Genomic DNA, 15,646 nt, shown 5'->3' on the forward strand with positions numbered 1-15,646 from the left:
CCATAGCGACATCCCAAAACGAGACCAGTGGGAACGCTTTTAGGCACCAGAGAATGTGTGCACACACACGGTTGCAGGGAAGGGGCTGAGGCTTGCTGTGCAGCAGGAATAATTGCATGAGCATGGTGCGAAGGAGGTGGCAGTGCCTCAGTGCGTGGAGGAAAAGGAAAGCAAACAAACATCAGAGAGCAGGGGAAGCAAAGCGATGCATCGGACTTTTCTGCTGAAAGATTCATGTTGAGTTCAATGGGCCATTTAGCAGGTAACCGTCACTTCAAACAACACGGATTATTCAGACAACAGGAGACAAGCCAGGGTAATGCTGCTCATAATCCTGTGTATGTTCAAACACTTTGACGGCTAGATAAATAGACTATTTAATTAAACCAACAAGTCATCGTTTATTTTCACATCACAATAGGTTAAATGACTTTTTATTCCCATTTTCCATATCAACAGAGCAGACTTTTTGGTAATAAAAGCTAAACTCTAATTAACAGCTGGTGTGGTTGTACTTGGCAGCATTGTGAGTAATTCAGTACAAAGCAAACACATTTACTACAAATGGCTTTTGATTGCAGAGACCAAGGTAATGGATGTTTTGCAAGCGGGTGCCAGCTACCGCCTGGTTATTGTTTCAGAGGCCTTGCGACAGGACGGAGGGTGAGGTCAGAGCGGGCATTGTCCTGGCCAGGAAGATGGAAGTGGGAAAACAGCTAAAGAATTTATAAACAGGCCCTGGGACAGGGGCAGCACCCATGGGTGCTGCTGAAACGCCTCTTGGGGAGGGCGGCTAGAGCCGGCTCTGAGCACAGTGGGGTTTCAGGAGCCCCGTGGAAGGGGGCTCCCATTAAGAAGTGAAGACACTAGGACGAGCGATCATCCCAACCTACCCGTGGACACCCAGTGCAGTCTTAATGCCAGCCCCATCCCCTGGGGCTTGGACGGTGCTCACCCAGCAGGCAGGACCACGTCCTCCCTGTCCCTGGGATGCTCCACATCAGCTTTCCGCAGCCAGAGGAACAGCCATGCCTGCCGCTGCTGCTACAAATCAACAAATGCCACTTAGGGATGGGATATAAAATCTGCCCAGCTCATCATTTCCTATCATAACCTTTTTTTTTTTCTTTTTTTTTTTTTTTTAATTTGTTTCTTCCTCCTTTTAAATCAGCGATGCTTTAATAAGCGGCTTGCTGCTGGTAGTGCCAGTGAGGAAGGGGCTGATGCTGTCAGCACAGGAAAATAAATGGTGTGTCAGCAGCTTTACCTGCCAGCAGTGTGATTTGCAGCACCCCACACACCTCTCAACCCCGCCAGCCCTGAGGTTTATTCTAGGCATGCTGTCGGTCACGTCTACCCCTTTTTAATGTTTTTCATTATTTATGCAGAAATATTGACAACAGCTTGAAGTCCCTGGCCATAAAAATTATTTAAAATCAATCTCTCATGCTTCACTTACTGATTTCCCATTTAAACGGTCTCTCTGGTGATTTAAATACCACGTCCTCATCCAGGCCTCTGTATTGATCCGCTGCTCGGATGGAGCGGTCCCTGCACCAGGCAGAGCGTGATTTGTCCCCCCTAAGGTGGCAGCTTTCCTATAAGGTACAAGCAGATTTTCTCAAATTAAAATGGAAGGAAGGTTTATTCAGAGATGTTCTAGCAGGACTTTGACCCCCGAACTGCGGTGCAGGTGTGGAGGAGAGATGGATGCTCCCCAGGGAGCCACGTGTGCTCTCTGAAATGCAGTTTGGGTCACCTCCAGGGTAGCTGCTACATCTTTTTGGCTGGGAAGCTGGTTGAGGGGTGGATTTATTACAGTGCTGGGGAGTCAGCGACGGGGTTTTACCATCCCCTCTTACCCAAAAGCCCGTTCTTCAGCATTGCCGGTGCACTTAGCCAGCTGCGTTTGCTGGAAAGAAACTGGGACCTGACAAAACCAACAGCACTGAGTTAACAGCTATTTGGCTGGATGCAAAATTACGATGCAACAAAAAGAACCAGCATCTGCTTCCAACAGCAGCATGAAAGCAGGGTGGCTGGTGGCCCCGCTCGGTCGGGAGAGGGGGCACGGGGATGCAAAGCCCCTCCAGAACAGCAGCCCCGTGGGAAGGTGCTCCCCGAGGAGCTAAGGTGCGTGGGGAATCCAGGTTCAGCCTGGGAGCGCTTGCTCTTTGCCTTGAGCAATATTCTGAGCATTGCATGAAGAGCAGGAGGGCTTGGTCTGGAGCAGGGTCTCCCCCAGGGTCCACGTGCAGGGCTGATCCCCCTTGCACAGAGCACACTGCACTCACGCCATCAGCAGCAGCCCGTCACTGTCGGGCACAGCGATGCCCGGACCCCCACCACCTGCACCCAGGGGGTCGCGCAGCCTCATACCGGGACCTCCTGTGCTCCAAGAGCGCTGCTGGCGTCCACCAGGCCGTCATACCTGGAAAGCATCCAGTGTGCAGGGAACCTGCATATTAAACAAGGGCTTCAGCACGAGCAAATCCTTTCTTTGAAAGCAAGAAAATATGCAATGTTTTCCCTTGTTTTTAAAGGAAACGTGAGCTGATTATTTTGAGCAAGACTAGCCACAGCAACTGCATAGAGCAAAAACCACAGTCTCTAAACCCAAAAACCACTCACAACTGCCGTTCTGAGCAAAGCCAGAGGCAAGCAGCCCAGACCCCAGATGAACCCCCCTTTCCCGTGCTGAGAGCCGCCAGCATGCTTGGACCAGCTCTGGTTTTCCTAGAGGAAACCAGAAAGCTGAGAAAACCTGCAGCAGCTGAAGGGCGGCATTCAGCTGGGACGGCACAGCGTAACCCGATGGAAACCCAGACGCTGTTCCCAGCGGTGGGAATGCTTTCCGGCCCCTGCTGCTCGCTCCCGCTTTGCTGAGAGCTGGAGGAGCAGCCAGGCAGGAGCAGAGCGATAGACCTGCCCACTCCCAGGAGCGCTGCCCTGGCACAGCCTTGGGGCCACCACTCCTGTCACCCAGGCTGGCCAGGGAGATGGCACCGGGCGGGGGGACAAGCCACCGTCTGGCCAAGACTCAGGGCTTGGGCTTTAGGGCACCCAGCCTCGCAGGACCCCCTCCCCATGCAGAGGGCACCGAGGGCGGCTCCGGCTCCCAAGCGCTGCCTTCCCCAGGCACTCGCCCGGCTCTCCCAGTGCCAGCGAGACCCTCCCAAGGCAGCTGCCACGGCCAGACAGCCCTCGCTGGGACCAGGGATCATCCAGGAGACACGTCCCCCTTACTAACAACAGAAAAGTCACCTTGATGTTAAGTGGAAGCCCCGGGGGACTGCGGTAGGGAGAAGCAGCTGCCTGCGTGCATGGAGCGAGCTCTCGGCGCGGGAGCAGGTAACCTTCACGTGGGAAAAGACAAAGGCAGCAAAACAAGCAAATCCACGAAGCCGGCATTACTGACCCACCTTCCATGGAAAGCACAGAAGTGGTGGCAGCCTCAGCTCAGTGTTCCTGGTCCGTTAGGATAAGCCTATACAGCTTCATTAGGGTTATCTTAATTTCTAGTGTACATCTGAGGGGAGAGCGGGGCTCAGCTCCCCGCCCACACAATAATTCCGGCTGTTGGAAGCCCTGGCACAGGCTCATTTTGCTTGTGCCACGTGGGAGGTGGTTGCAGGGGGTGCCCCTCGCCCAGCCACCTGCTCCCCATCCTCGCAGGACACGGGGCTGAGCAGCATCATGGGGACTGCCGGGCAGTGCTCCCCCACCGCTGCAGCCAGGGAGAGAGGGATTCATCTCAGACACCCACCATGGATCATTCCAGATGCTGTATGTCAACCCTTCATGAACTCCGGCACGTCTCCGATAAGCAAAGTGCTTTTGAGCAGAGCATCTTCCACCCCAGCAATAGGTCAGCTCGGTAAAATAACCATTTATTTTCATTTTGGGCCATGCACGCTGGCTGGCAAGCCTGGCTCTGCAAGGGAGAATAACCACTGGGCTCCAGCAGGTTTGCAAGAGGCACGGCCCTGCACATGCACCCGTGCTGATCGCATTTCTGGGTTGCACAGGCTGCTTGCTTTTGCCATCCCCTGCAAAACACGAGCTATAGGAGCGCAGCACAATTCAGGACAACAAGGCATGGATTTTTGCAAAGCCCCATGAGCTTCCAAGTCAGACAAAATGTTATTTGATCGTAAAGCTCCAGTTTCCAACGCTAATGTGGAAGCAGCTGGGTGCAGCGCACACGACACGGCTCGCTGGGTCATACGGGATGGAGCTGCTCCAGGGTGAGTGGATTTGAGGAGCCTCGTTAGGGTATAATAGCAGCTTTGTGGGAAAATGGTTAGAAAGGCATTTGGAGAGCCAGCCCCTGCAGCCGAGCCGCTTGGGCTGTGCACTTGCCAGAGGTAAGCGAGCCAAGAATGCAACGGGCTGTATTAGACTTGTCATCGTGGCTGGTGCTGGGGAGCAACACGCCGTAAAGAGCCATCGCTTTTGGAAACTCTTGTTCCCAGCAGCCTTTTGGGAAAGCGCTACCAGTTCCCCTTTCCAGCCCCGCTCCCAGTCCTTCCCCACACATCGGCATCTGCTTCCACCACCCTCTCGGACCGCACAGTACCCAGCATGTAGGGCAGGGGGTATATGGTGCTGGGTGGGATGTACAGCACCACATCCTGGGATGCTTTTTCCAGGGATGCAGCCACGTAATGGAGATGTGTTCTCCACATCCAGGCCAGTCACCCAGAGAAGGGGTCATGCTCCCATCAGAGCATCTCACCAGTGCTATCCCATGGCCGTGCCCGTAAACACCTGCTGCCCGTTACAGCGGTGTCTTGAAGGATGCAAGATCAGAGGGCAGCTTTAAGCAAAGCAAGAAACCAACAGGCAGCAGCATCAACTCTCAGCGTCCCCAGGAAGAGACAGGGACCCACCGGGAAGCTGCTGCCCTGGGACGGGGCAGGGAGAAACGACCACTTGGGGTTTTTCTGGTTCACTCTCCAGCAACTGGTCCAGTTTCTGCTGACCTTGGAGGCTGCGCAAAGGGGGAATATAATTTTGTGTAGACAGTGTGGATTCCCCCTCTTCCTGCTAAACAAGCTCTTATTTCTCTTGTCACCTTTCATTAGCTCTGTTTGGTTTTGAAAACCTGCCAGGAGAGAATAAGGAGCCGCATTCAGGGCGGATTACCCAACCTCAGAAAAACAAGGCGATGCTTTCAGAGCCACATCCACTCTGCTGATGAAGAAAGGCAAACTGAACGATGAGAGACAACTCAGGGAAAGAAAAAAAAAAAAACAACCACCAACCCACCTGCATTTACTTTGTGTGACCTCGAGCTCCGACTATCGCTGGCGTAGAATAAATACAGAGGGGAGAGAAAAACACCGTGTCCTAAAGCAAACAGCAAGGACAAGCTTGATGAGAGTATTTAAGCGGTTATTAGAGAGCGCTTGATTGCAAACCTTGTAGGAGCCCCACTGAGCATGTGATGTTTGTTTTACCAGCACTTAGCAGCTGTCCTGTTAAGGAAGAGAACAAAGTGTAGGTGTTATAAAGTCAATATTGTTACAAGAAGGCGTGTGACAAAGGGCCACCGAGCTGCAGTTCAATGAAATCACTCTCGTTGGGTTTATACAGCTTAGCTGAAGTTTATATTATTTCCCCTGAATTACTTTTCCAGATGTGTATGACATAAAAGATTAAGATCATAGACCCAACGTGATTATTTCCACGGATGAGATTAATGTGTGGGTTTGGGCTGGTTTCTTTGTTTTGTTTTTGTTTTTAATCTTGACTATAAGATGGGCTTTTTGATTGAATCAAAAATGTATTCCCAAATGGCTTCACAGCCCCCCAAAGCAGCAGCCTCACTTCAGGGGGGGAGCTGCTCGCCCCCTCCCATCCCATTTTTTCCCCAATTATCTTTTAACTTGAAATTTATCCTGTTGGTTGTTGCCAAGAGGTGTATTGAGAAAAAAGGCCTCAATTCCCATTGGCATCCCCCTGAATGGCTGACTCTAAATAGCAACCTTCAGAAAAATTAAAAAAAAAAAAAATATATACTTTTTTTGCACCTGGGTCATTAGAGCATTAAAGTTTCTAATTGCCCATATATCCATCCCTGGGGCAGACACCTCTGAGCTGCTAGTCCATGGAGAGGTTTTATTTTAACACTTACTTTTTGATTGCCAAATTTTTGGTGGCCTTTGCCAGAAATGATGAATTGCAGTTAAAAAAAACCCAAACAAACAAACCCCAAAAATATTCACAGTAACACCCATGCCAATAAAATGAATATTTTCCATTATGAAAATAATTCCTTGTAAAATTATGACCCAAATCCCATAGAAAAAGTCCGTCCCCCCAGCACAGCTGTGCTCCCCCCAGGCGAGGCTCCCGCCCCGAAGCCCCCCAGCTCTGCCCCATTCCTGCAGAGGCTCCAGGGTTCCCACGTTTAACCTGGAACCATTGCACAACACCCCTGAAATAAAAAAAACAAAACCACACAGCACACCTGTATTGCCTGCTTCCTTTGCAGGAACTGCTGGGGCAGAGCCCTTCCAGTTTTACATGTTTAAATTCTGCTCCGATGCTGCAGCCCCAGATTGTGCTTTCAGGAGGGAGGATTAACTTTATCCTTATTGCAGCTATTAACCTCTGCCTGCGAGGACACTGGAGGTAAATGAGTAACTTCATTTCTTGGGTAACAAGAAAATATACAATACTGTCACCAACGCACACAGAGAAGTGATTTTCTTCCCATATGTGAGAGTAAACACTTTTTTTTTGTTAAGTACATGCTGGATTTTTTTATTTTTTTTTTTAGAATACGCTAGATTTTTTTTTTTTTAAAGGAACTTCCCAGTTTTCAAATTTTCACATTTTTACCAGGCATGTGCATCCTTCTGGGGCTCGGTCTCCACTCCAGATCCACAGCCACATTTTCTAACCCATAACATTTTTTCTCCTTATAAAACCAGAGGTGTCAAACCCCGACCTTGAGAAGAAGGTGGAAATCCAGGCTCGAATCCTAACACTGCAGCCTGACCTCTTCACCTGTGTTTTATACCTCTGGAAATACCATCAGCTAAACCCTGCTTTTCCACTTAAGGACCATTTAAAGATGAAATTATCTCTAAGCTTCACCTAGAATAACACAAAGGCTTTGACATCCCAGCCCAACGTCCTTTGTGCGTGCATCCGAGGCCTCTGGACCACAGGGCTGCAGGGACCGCCCCCCCCCGCCCCGAACAGCAGCAGACAAGAAAACACGGCCCAAGAAATGGATCATTTGTTCTCATCTGAGCTTTGCTGCGTTTTCCTACCGAGCCAGTCCATCCCCCCACCCTGGTCTGCAAATAGCAGCTCTGCCTTGTTTATAAAGGCAATGTTGACATTTTGTTATAAACGGTAATGTCAATTTGATAAAGTTAATTACTTATTATTTGGAATCTAATTTGCATTGAAGGTTGAATTCATTAAAAAGCAGAACTTGTGTTTAAACATGAGGTGTCAGAAGCGGCAGGGGGGTGTGGGAGCGGGCTGGCCCAGCACCAGCACTGGGCACCCCCCACGCGTGCCGGCTCCGGCCGGGGGTGCTCCAGCCCCACTGTCAGAGGGTTTAGTAACACAACAGATGAATGTATTAACGTACCGCAGCTAAAAATTCCCAATGCAATAATGCATTCAAATAGTTCAAGCTCAAGTAAATATTTACTTTGTCTTATTTTTCAACTGAATTTCTCGAAGCAGCTGAGGAATTGTGCTTTCCAACCCTGCTCTGGTTTCAAGTCCACAGCAGAACAGCCTTCCTGCTCATGCTAATTTTAATATTGGTGTTATGTTTAATATACTTTTATTATTGCAACTTTTTCCCCCCATTGGTTCATTCTGAGGGCACATCTTCTAAACCTCAGAAACGCAAACCCTTGCAGAAGGCCCACTCTGCCAACTGTGCACCTTGATTTTCAAGCACTTATCATCCCTCCATCCCATAGCCCTGAAAATACTCAAACCAGTTGATTTTAGCGTATCGCACGCAGAGAGCCAGCATCAGACCTGCTGGCCCCTAATCCAGATCCAAAGCCACACACACGTCACCTGCCTCTCTATCTAGAGGCAAAACCACGTTTCCTAGTGAACAAATTTTCTTCCTAAACCCTCTGTACTGCTCAGACACCGTTCCTGAAGTCCACAGCGCATCCACCAAAACATTGCTCAACACTCATCTCTCCTTACGTGGCTGCCTGGGAGTAAGTTGGGGGATTCCAGCTGGAGGATACAACAAAACCAGAGCAGCCAAGCCCCCCCAAACCCCCACCTCTCCAAAACTCACCAGGCATCTTTGCAGGACCTGATCAAGCTGCCCATCCCCTGGGCTCCAGCCTGCTGCCTGCCCAGCCCTCCCTCCCTTGCCAGACCCCAGGGAGGGCTGGTCCCCCCAGGCTCGGAGCAGGGGAGGATGGAGGTAAGGAACTCCTGGTGCCTCATCACACGACAACCCTCCCCAGCACCCTAGGGCCACGCTGAGCAGCTGCAGCCAGGGTCCTGAGCAGCGGGCTGAGGTCAGGGCTGGGGGAGGCTCATTTCACCCCGAAAGCACCAAAATGCAAACAGTATATGGAAGTTGCACAGCGTGGTAAGCTTTGCAATGCTGACAGTCCACCACCTGCTGCTCCGCGTCCTGCTTTTTCCACCCACAGCCTTTCACCTGCGCACCCAAGGCCGGGGGTGCAGACACCATGGTGTCCCAAGTGCTCTTATCCTCATCACCTTGCACTGGCAGGATCCTAGTCACTGCTGTGCTGGATTTGTTATCAAACTGATTGTCACTAACATTTAAACCATCCGATTTTCCCTTTATCTCCTCCTTTAGCATTGTATCCGTTAGTCTGTAACTCCGCACCAAGATCCTTCCACCTCGTATCTTTTAGTCTGTAGCTTGCTAGAGCAAACACAGCTTCACAGGTAATAGTCATTTTAATGCGATAAATACTGCCCAACACTACACATGCATAAGGCTTAACAACCAATTAGTGCCAAACAACCACACTTAATCAGATATATTCCAATCAGTGCTGGTAGCATCATAAAAAAGCCACCAGAAGGGAGCCTGAGCTGGTCTTGAGAAAAGATGCAACCATAGCAGGGAGAAGGCATGAGATGTTCCACAGCATCACCGCCACCACTGGAGCCTGGCCAGGGACCCAGAGGAGGAGGATGCTCATCCAGGGAAGGGACCCCCTGCTTCTCCTCCAGCTGCCCAGTAGAGAGGCTTTCCCTCTCCTTTCTCTCTCCTTGTTCCACCCCACACCCCAGCATGATAGGATGCTCTTTCATCCTGCTGTTACCAGAACAGCCTCCTGCACGCACTTCGTCACTCAGTGTAAAAAAAAAGTCCTTTTTTATTTTTATAAACCAAAGCCAAAGAAGGACTTTTGCAATCATCTTTTCATTCTCGGCAGCATATAAGGATTTTACTAACAGCAGGAATGAAGGCGTGTGTACAGCTTCACGGAAAAGACAGAATAGGGTCATCCCCAAGAGGACAAAAAATACCCCAGGGGTTCAGGGCCGGGGAGCACAGCGAGGGGCTGCCATGGGACCCCAAGCCCCCTGCACTCCCCTCGCCAGGCAGACGCAGCCCGAACAGCTGCCAGGACTTGGAGCAGCGCAAGGAAAAGCCTAAATGGTTTCAAAACATTTCCAAGTACAGCAGAAGGGCCAGTTCGCTTTGAAACACAGTAGGATACAAGATTTACTAGGCAAAGCCGATGCTGCTTACTGTACGTGTTCTCTGTAAAGGTTAAAGCTCTGTGAGCCAATACGGGTTTAGGGACTTCACCGTGACCTGCTGCTCCACATGCTCATTTAATTTAATTTCTCTGGCTTTTGTCTGCAGAACACCTTCTAACCCTTTCAACAGTAAAGAGCCAAAAGCCCAAAGCTAATATTTATGCCTTAGATCTCCTTGATGATGCAATCTAGTAACAAATCACTACTTAAATAATCCAGCCATTTAATCATCCAGAAATGTGTAGAAATAAGAGGATTAGCCTTCTATCCTAGGGAATTGTATTTTACAGGCTCTAGGTTTTTTCCTAATAAAACAACAAGAGCAGCTCGCAGTATTTTAAAAATAAACCCAAGTACTCAAAGCTCCAGAACAACCGAGCTGGTGGGGCAGGAGGAGGCTTCACTACCAGCTAAAACTCCTTGCTCGCTAATTAAAGAGTTTTCATCTGAACCACAGGTTAAGTAATGCGTTTAACTCTTGCACATCCAGTTTCAGGGAGCCAACACGAACTCTTGGTGGGGGCAAACCAGGAATCAGCCTGCCACCTTTCCCTGGGAGCTAGCTCGGGGCGATCCATCCGTGCCAACGCCATCCCTGCCCCTGCAGAGCAGCTCTGACCAAAGCAAAGGACAAACTTACTTCCTACGGAAAACAACTGTGCATCCCCGAGCACCCTTTTACTCATCTTTTTATAGGCACTTCGTCCACAAAGCTGACTATAATCAGAGACAATATAATTTTAGCATGTGGGAGGATTATTTTTAACGGCATCTGAACTCAACATAAATCAAGGCAGACACTGGAGACAAATGCTATTTCTGGGAAGCAAGGAGCAGTTCGTTGGAAAAGATCGTTACTTATATGTCATTCAGGCTGCCGGAGCAGGTCCTGCCTGAAGAAGGAATGGCCACCAGCACTGCTGGGGGATGTCTGCACATAAGCATCTGCCCTGTTTATGAGGAAGGATAAAGCCCCATCCTTTGGATGCAGATGCTGCCAAGCTGTCACAGACACCAGCTGTTTTTCACATCAGCTGCCCTCCCCAGTAAGATCAATGGTTTTGCCTGAAGTAGTAAGGTTCGAGGTGATTTTCATCATCCACAAGCCTTCAGACACTGCTCCCAGCATTGTCCCCACGCAATGCCATCCCGTTCTGCCAACACAGGCTTTGCAGTCTGCCAGCGGTTCATCTGCTGCCACAATTTCGTTAGGGTTGCTTGTGCCTGCCAGGATTACTGCTTATAATTATTCACGCTGTGCCATGAACAGCAAGCCTCTCAGAAGAAAAGCAACTCTAATTTTAATTCCTTTGGGCAAGCAAAAGCTGATTCCTGCAAAAAGTCAGCTTCCAGCCTTCACTTCATACCCAGCCCTTAAGTACCACTCACAGACCATCACGGTGGATGGAGCTGTGGGAAGATGGAAGCCACCCCGCCACGGACCACCCCAGGCCAGCAAGCACTGCCCGCACCACAGAGCCACAACACAGGCCACACACGCTCTGCAATAACCAGGGTCGGACATGAGAGAGAAGACCACAAAAGGGAGTGGAAAATAGAAAACAGTTCACTGGAGAAAGTAGATTAAAAGCAAAAATAATCACTAAAAAGCAAGCATATCCCAAGCAGCCAGCAGTGGCTGTCCTTTGATCCCAGCCTGTATTTTGGGGGATGCAGTGTTCGGAGCCAGATGAATTCCTGCATCCCTGTTATGTGCTGAGCAAGGTCTGACAGAGACGGGGCAGCTGCAGAACCCCAGAGTTGCCCATCACAGGTCAGCGCCTGCCCCTGCAGCCCATCCTGCCTCCCCATCACACAGCCAGGACCAGGCAGCAGCACGGAGAGCCCTGGCTCTCGTCCCTTCGGGCAGCGCCGCTTGGCGAGCACAGCCAACGCATAGATGGTCTGCGATGACTCCGAGGCAGAAGCTGACTCCCAGCCCAGCCAGCCTCCGTTACCCCCTAGACAGTCAGGGGTTTTGGCCATGCCTTTGATCCCTCTCTGCAAATAGCTTCCACCAGGCAACGCAGGAGGATCAGGAGACTGACAGTCCCCGGGTGAGTGGCCAGGCTGAGAACAGCTGTAGCCACGCAGGTCAGGGTCAGAGCATGTCAGCATGCAAGTGTGAAGCACGCACAGGAGCTGCCAGGTCCAAAAGCAAACGGGCTCCTCCATATCAGCTTTTTCCTCCCCTTCCCTCTGGCAGCCTGCCCAGTGCACAGCCCGGGTTCAGCCAGAACACTTTTCACAGCAGCAGAGCGCAGGCACTTTTTTTTTTTTTTTGTGAGGCACTTGGCAAAAAGAGCAGGCAGGCTAGCGAGGCAGGCGGTAAAACCCCGTTAACTTCACTGGGAAGAGTTCAGCTAATTCTGCAGGCTTCTGGGACTGACATCCTTAGCAGTGATTCACTGCTGCAGACACAGAGAGGCAGAACACAACCTGGAAGACCAGTGTCCTGAACTTTCGTACCCGATCTCAACCTGTTCTCCACCGCGGACTTTGGAACAGCCCCGGATCAAGACCAGCTCCACTCCAGCTCGCTGTATCTACATTTTCAGGGTTGAGCCTGCATATTATTCTTCTGCTTTTCATTACTCAGCAGATGCTGCAGCCAATTAATGCCAAGAACATCCAAGCAACACAGGCAACAGAGTCCAGAGCCTTCACCTTTTGCCAGTAGGAAACTGACAATCTGGAGCTGGCAGGGGGGTCAGGCAGCGTTAACAGCAGACTTCAGCCTTGTGGCTGGAATTGTTACCTCAAAAGGTAAACATGAATTCAGTTCTCTATTCCCGACAAATGCTAAGGAACTAAAACACAAGCAAACTGACTAAGATTCCTGTCACCAGGCTTGCTCACAGAGCAAGCTCATCACCTTCCAGAGAGAAAAGCAGCTGACTGGAAGTGCAGAAATTTTGCAGGCTTCCCTACGTGAAGCAGAAATCACAGAAACGAGCCTCAGAACAGAAGCGCTAAAGCGCTGTTTTCACCAGCGGGCTATGAGCCTTCACAGCACGGCATGATGCATCACACACGAGTATGGTATGATCCTGTTGGCCGACAGGACTGCCGGAAACAAGAAGGACCTGCAATGAACCCTGTTTAAATGAAGAAAATCACTAATCACACGAATTGTCGTGCCTTTACATCACACTGGTTACTTTGTTTGCATGTAGAACTGAACTCTCCTTGGCAACAGGTTCAAACATTCCAGCAGGCAGGCGAGTGGGTGCTGCCACTTCCAAGCCCAGAGCAAACAGATCCTGAGCAAACATCCCTGCTGCCGACAGCGAGACCCCAGGACGCCCTTGGGTGTAGAGCCTCTGTTCTATAAACTGCTACAAGCCCAATAAAGTGCTCTATTATTAGGCAATAAATTCAGAGCTAACTACCCCCCAAAAGCTTGCCCACTAGAAATTTGAACTTTGAGTTACTCCATCGGGCTACTTCCTTACCGGCTCACAGGAAGCATTAGCTGCAACCAGTGCAAGGCTCAAGGGAATCATAAAGGAAAGTATACATGCTCTGCAAAGAAAAAAAAAAAGCTGAATTTCCGAAGATGAAAATTTTTCCCAAAAGCCCACGTGCTTCAGAAAGGCTTTTCCATCCTCACTGACAGCAGACTAGTGGGAGCCGGCCCTGGCCAACATCAAGCAGGCAGCCTCGTTCAGCTATTTCACAGAGGAACGTTGGTACAGGCAACCCTCCTACTGCGTGCTGCTGTTTGTTTTAATGCTTCCCACTGAATGTCGATGGAGACTAAAGAACAAGTACACAAAGATACCCACAATAAATGCCAGTCCTTGTTAGCCAAGTAAATTGTGTGCTTAGCTAAGTCTTGGAGGAATCTTTGCAGAGTAAACACTGCCAGTACTATGTGCGAGAGTAAATATGTGAAGAAGACGCAAAGACATGAGGGATGACTTCAGAGGAATGTGGCTGAGTGGCACCAAACGCAACTCTGCTGATGGAAAAGCATTGCTAGACCTGGGCTAGGAGTGATGGAAAAGCGTTGCTAGACCTGGGCTAGGAGTGATGGAAAAGCGTTGCTAGACCTGGGCTAGGAGTGATGGAAAAGCATTGCTAGACCTGGGCTAGGAGTGAATGGAAAAGCATTGCTAGACCTGGGCTAGGAAGCCGAGCTCGATGGGCACCTCCAGCCCCTCCTGCATTGCTGCCGCAGAGCCCCCCTGCCTCCCCCTCCCCAAGCTAACGGGCTTCACGAGCGGAGCCCCAGCCCCCATCCCAGTCCTGCTTCTCTCCAAACACAAACCCAGGGCAGCTCACAAAGCTCGTTCTCACTCATTAGGTTTCAATCTTTAAAGCTATCTATGGCACTCATCGCAGGAGGGAATAATGGCATTTGAGTAAATAAAGATGTAACCAAGGAAGATGGGAGGGCGTCGCAGCATGGCACACGGGTGGTGACCAGCCAAGACATCAAGCCAGGAGGAGCGGCCCAGCCTTCACCCAGCCCTGAAATTGTGCTCAGAGGCACAAAGCAGCACAGATAGCCCAGCCACAGGCCTCCAGGGCAGCTGAGGCACACCAGAACGAAACATAAGCTCCAGAGTAGTCGTTACCATGCTGCCACCTTCCTCACAGCACCGGCAAGGACAGACACCCTCCTTAGCAAGGTCTCCTATTTGCACTTTTGATTAACCTTTATAATAGGACAAAGGGGCTGCAGCAACTATTTCTCTGTGCTTAACGGCTTTCTCCTTCAAAACAAGAAGTTTCTGAGCAAAGCTGTTGCAAAAACATTATGCATCAAAATACAGAACTTGGCAAGGACCGAGAAATAACACTTTGGCCACGCATCCCTTGCCACCAGCGATACAAACCCCAGCATTTTGAAAGCAAATTCAGAATGCCTTTCACATTGCATTCGAAGCAACCCAGTCGAAGCCACATCCTGTAGCTAAATACTTTCCTTTACAAAGTTCTCAGCATCAGTTTCTCATGTCTCCCTCCCAGGTTTCCCCAGTAACACTTTCAGTAAGACTTCACGCTGATGACAGGCTGATTGAATCCAAATCAAAGAGACAATGCATTTGACAGCTGGCTCATCATTAATGGTGAATTATTTTAGTGTATGTGAAGGAGTTAATTTAAATGCCAGAAGTAGGAATACGGCCTTATTTCAGCTTCTTTCGTTATTTCTGTTGGCTGCCCTTTCTATCCCTATCCTCCCATAAAGGCAAAAGGCAGGAAGATGGGTGGCCACAGGGAAGCCACTGCACGGGTTAGGGGTTTCCCAAGGCTCAGCAGCACGGAAAGGAGGAATTCCCTCCCCAGGCGGAGGGCAAAGCCTGCCTCAGCACAGGGCAGGGCAGAGGGCTCAGCCCCAGCCCCGATGGTTATTTCACACCATCTAGTGGCACCAGCTCACCGCGCAGCCACAGCCCTGCCGCTTCCCAGCGCCCCGTCACCAGGCAGCAAGGGATTTGCCCCTTGAGCTCACAGAACCATCGAATCGTACAATCATTACGGCTGGAAAAGACTTTTACCATCACTAAGCCCAACCGTTAACGCAGCACAGCCAAGCCCACCACTAAACCACGTCCCTAAGCGCCACATCCACACGTCTTTTAAACACCTCCAGGGACAGCGACCCCCTCGCTTCCCTGGGCAGCCTGGCCCAACACCAAGTTCACAGAAGGCTCCGTTTCTTCAGGCTTCCCCCCCTCCCCCCAATTTCTTCTTCTGTTTGCCACTTACGACATTAGCCATATTCTAAGACATTGCATTTAACTAGTCGGGCAGTAAATAAAAGCAAAACTGTACTTCACCAGCACCCTGACCACACGTTTAACAGGTGCCTGCCTGCCACGCAGAGCTCTCTGCTCAGAGCTTTCTGAAGCAGCTTTTCTTGTCTCCCAGACTAAAG

Source organism: Falco cherrug, chromosome 7 (genome assembly GCF_023634085.1).
Source record: "Falco cherrug isolate bFalChe1 chromosome 7, bFalChe1.pri, whole genome shotgun sequence".
Taxonomy (NCBI): Eukaryota; Metazoa; Chordata; class Aves; order Falconiformes; family Falconidae; genus Falco; species Falco cherrug.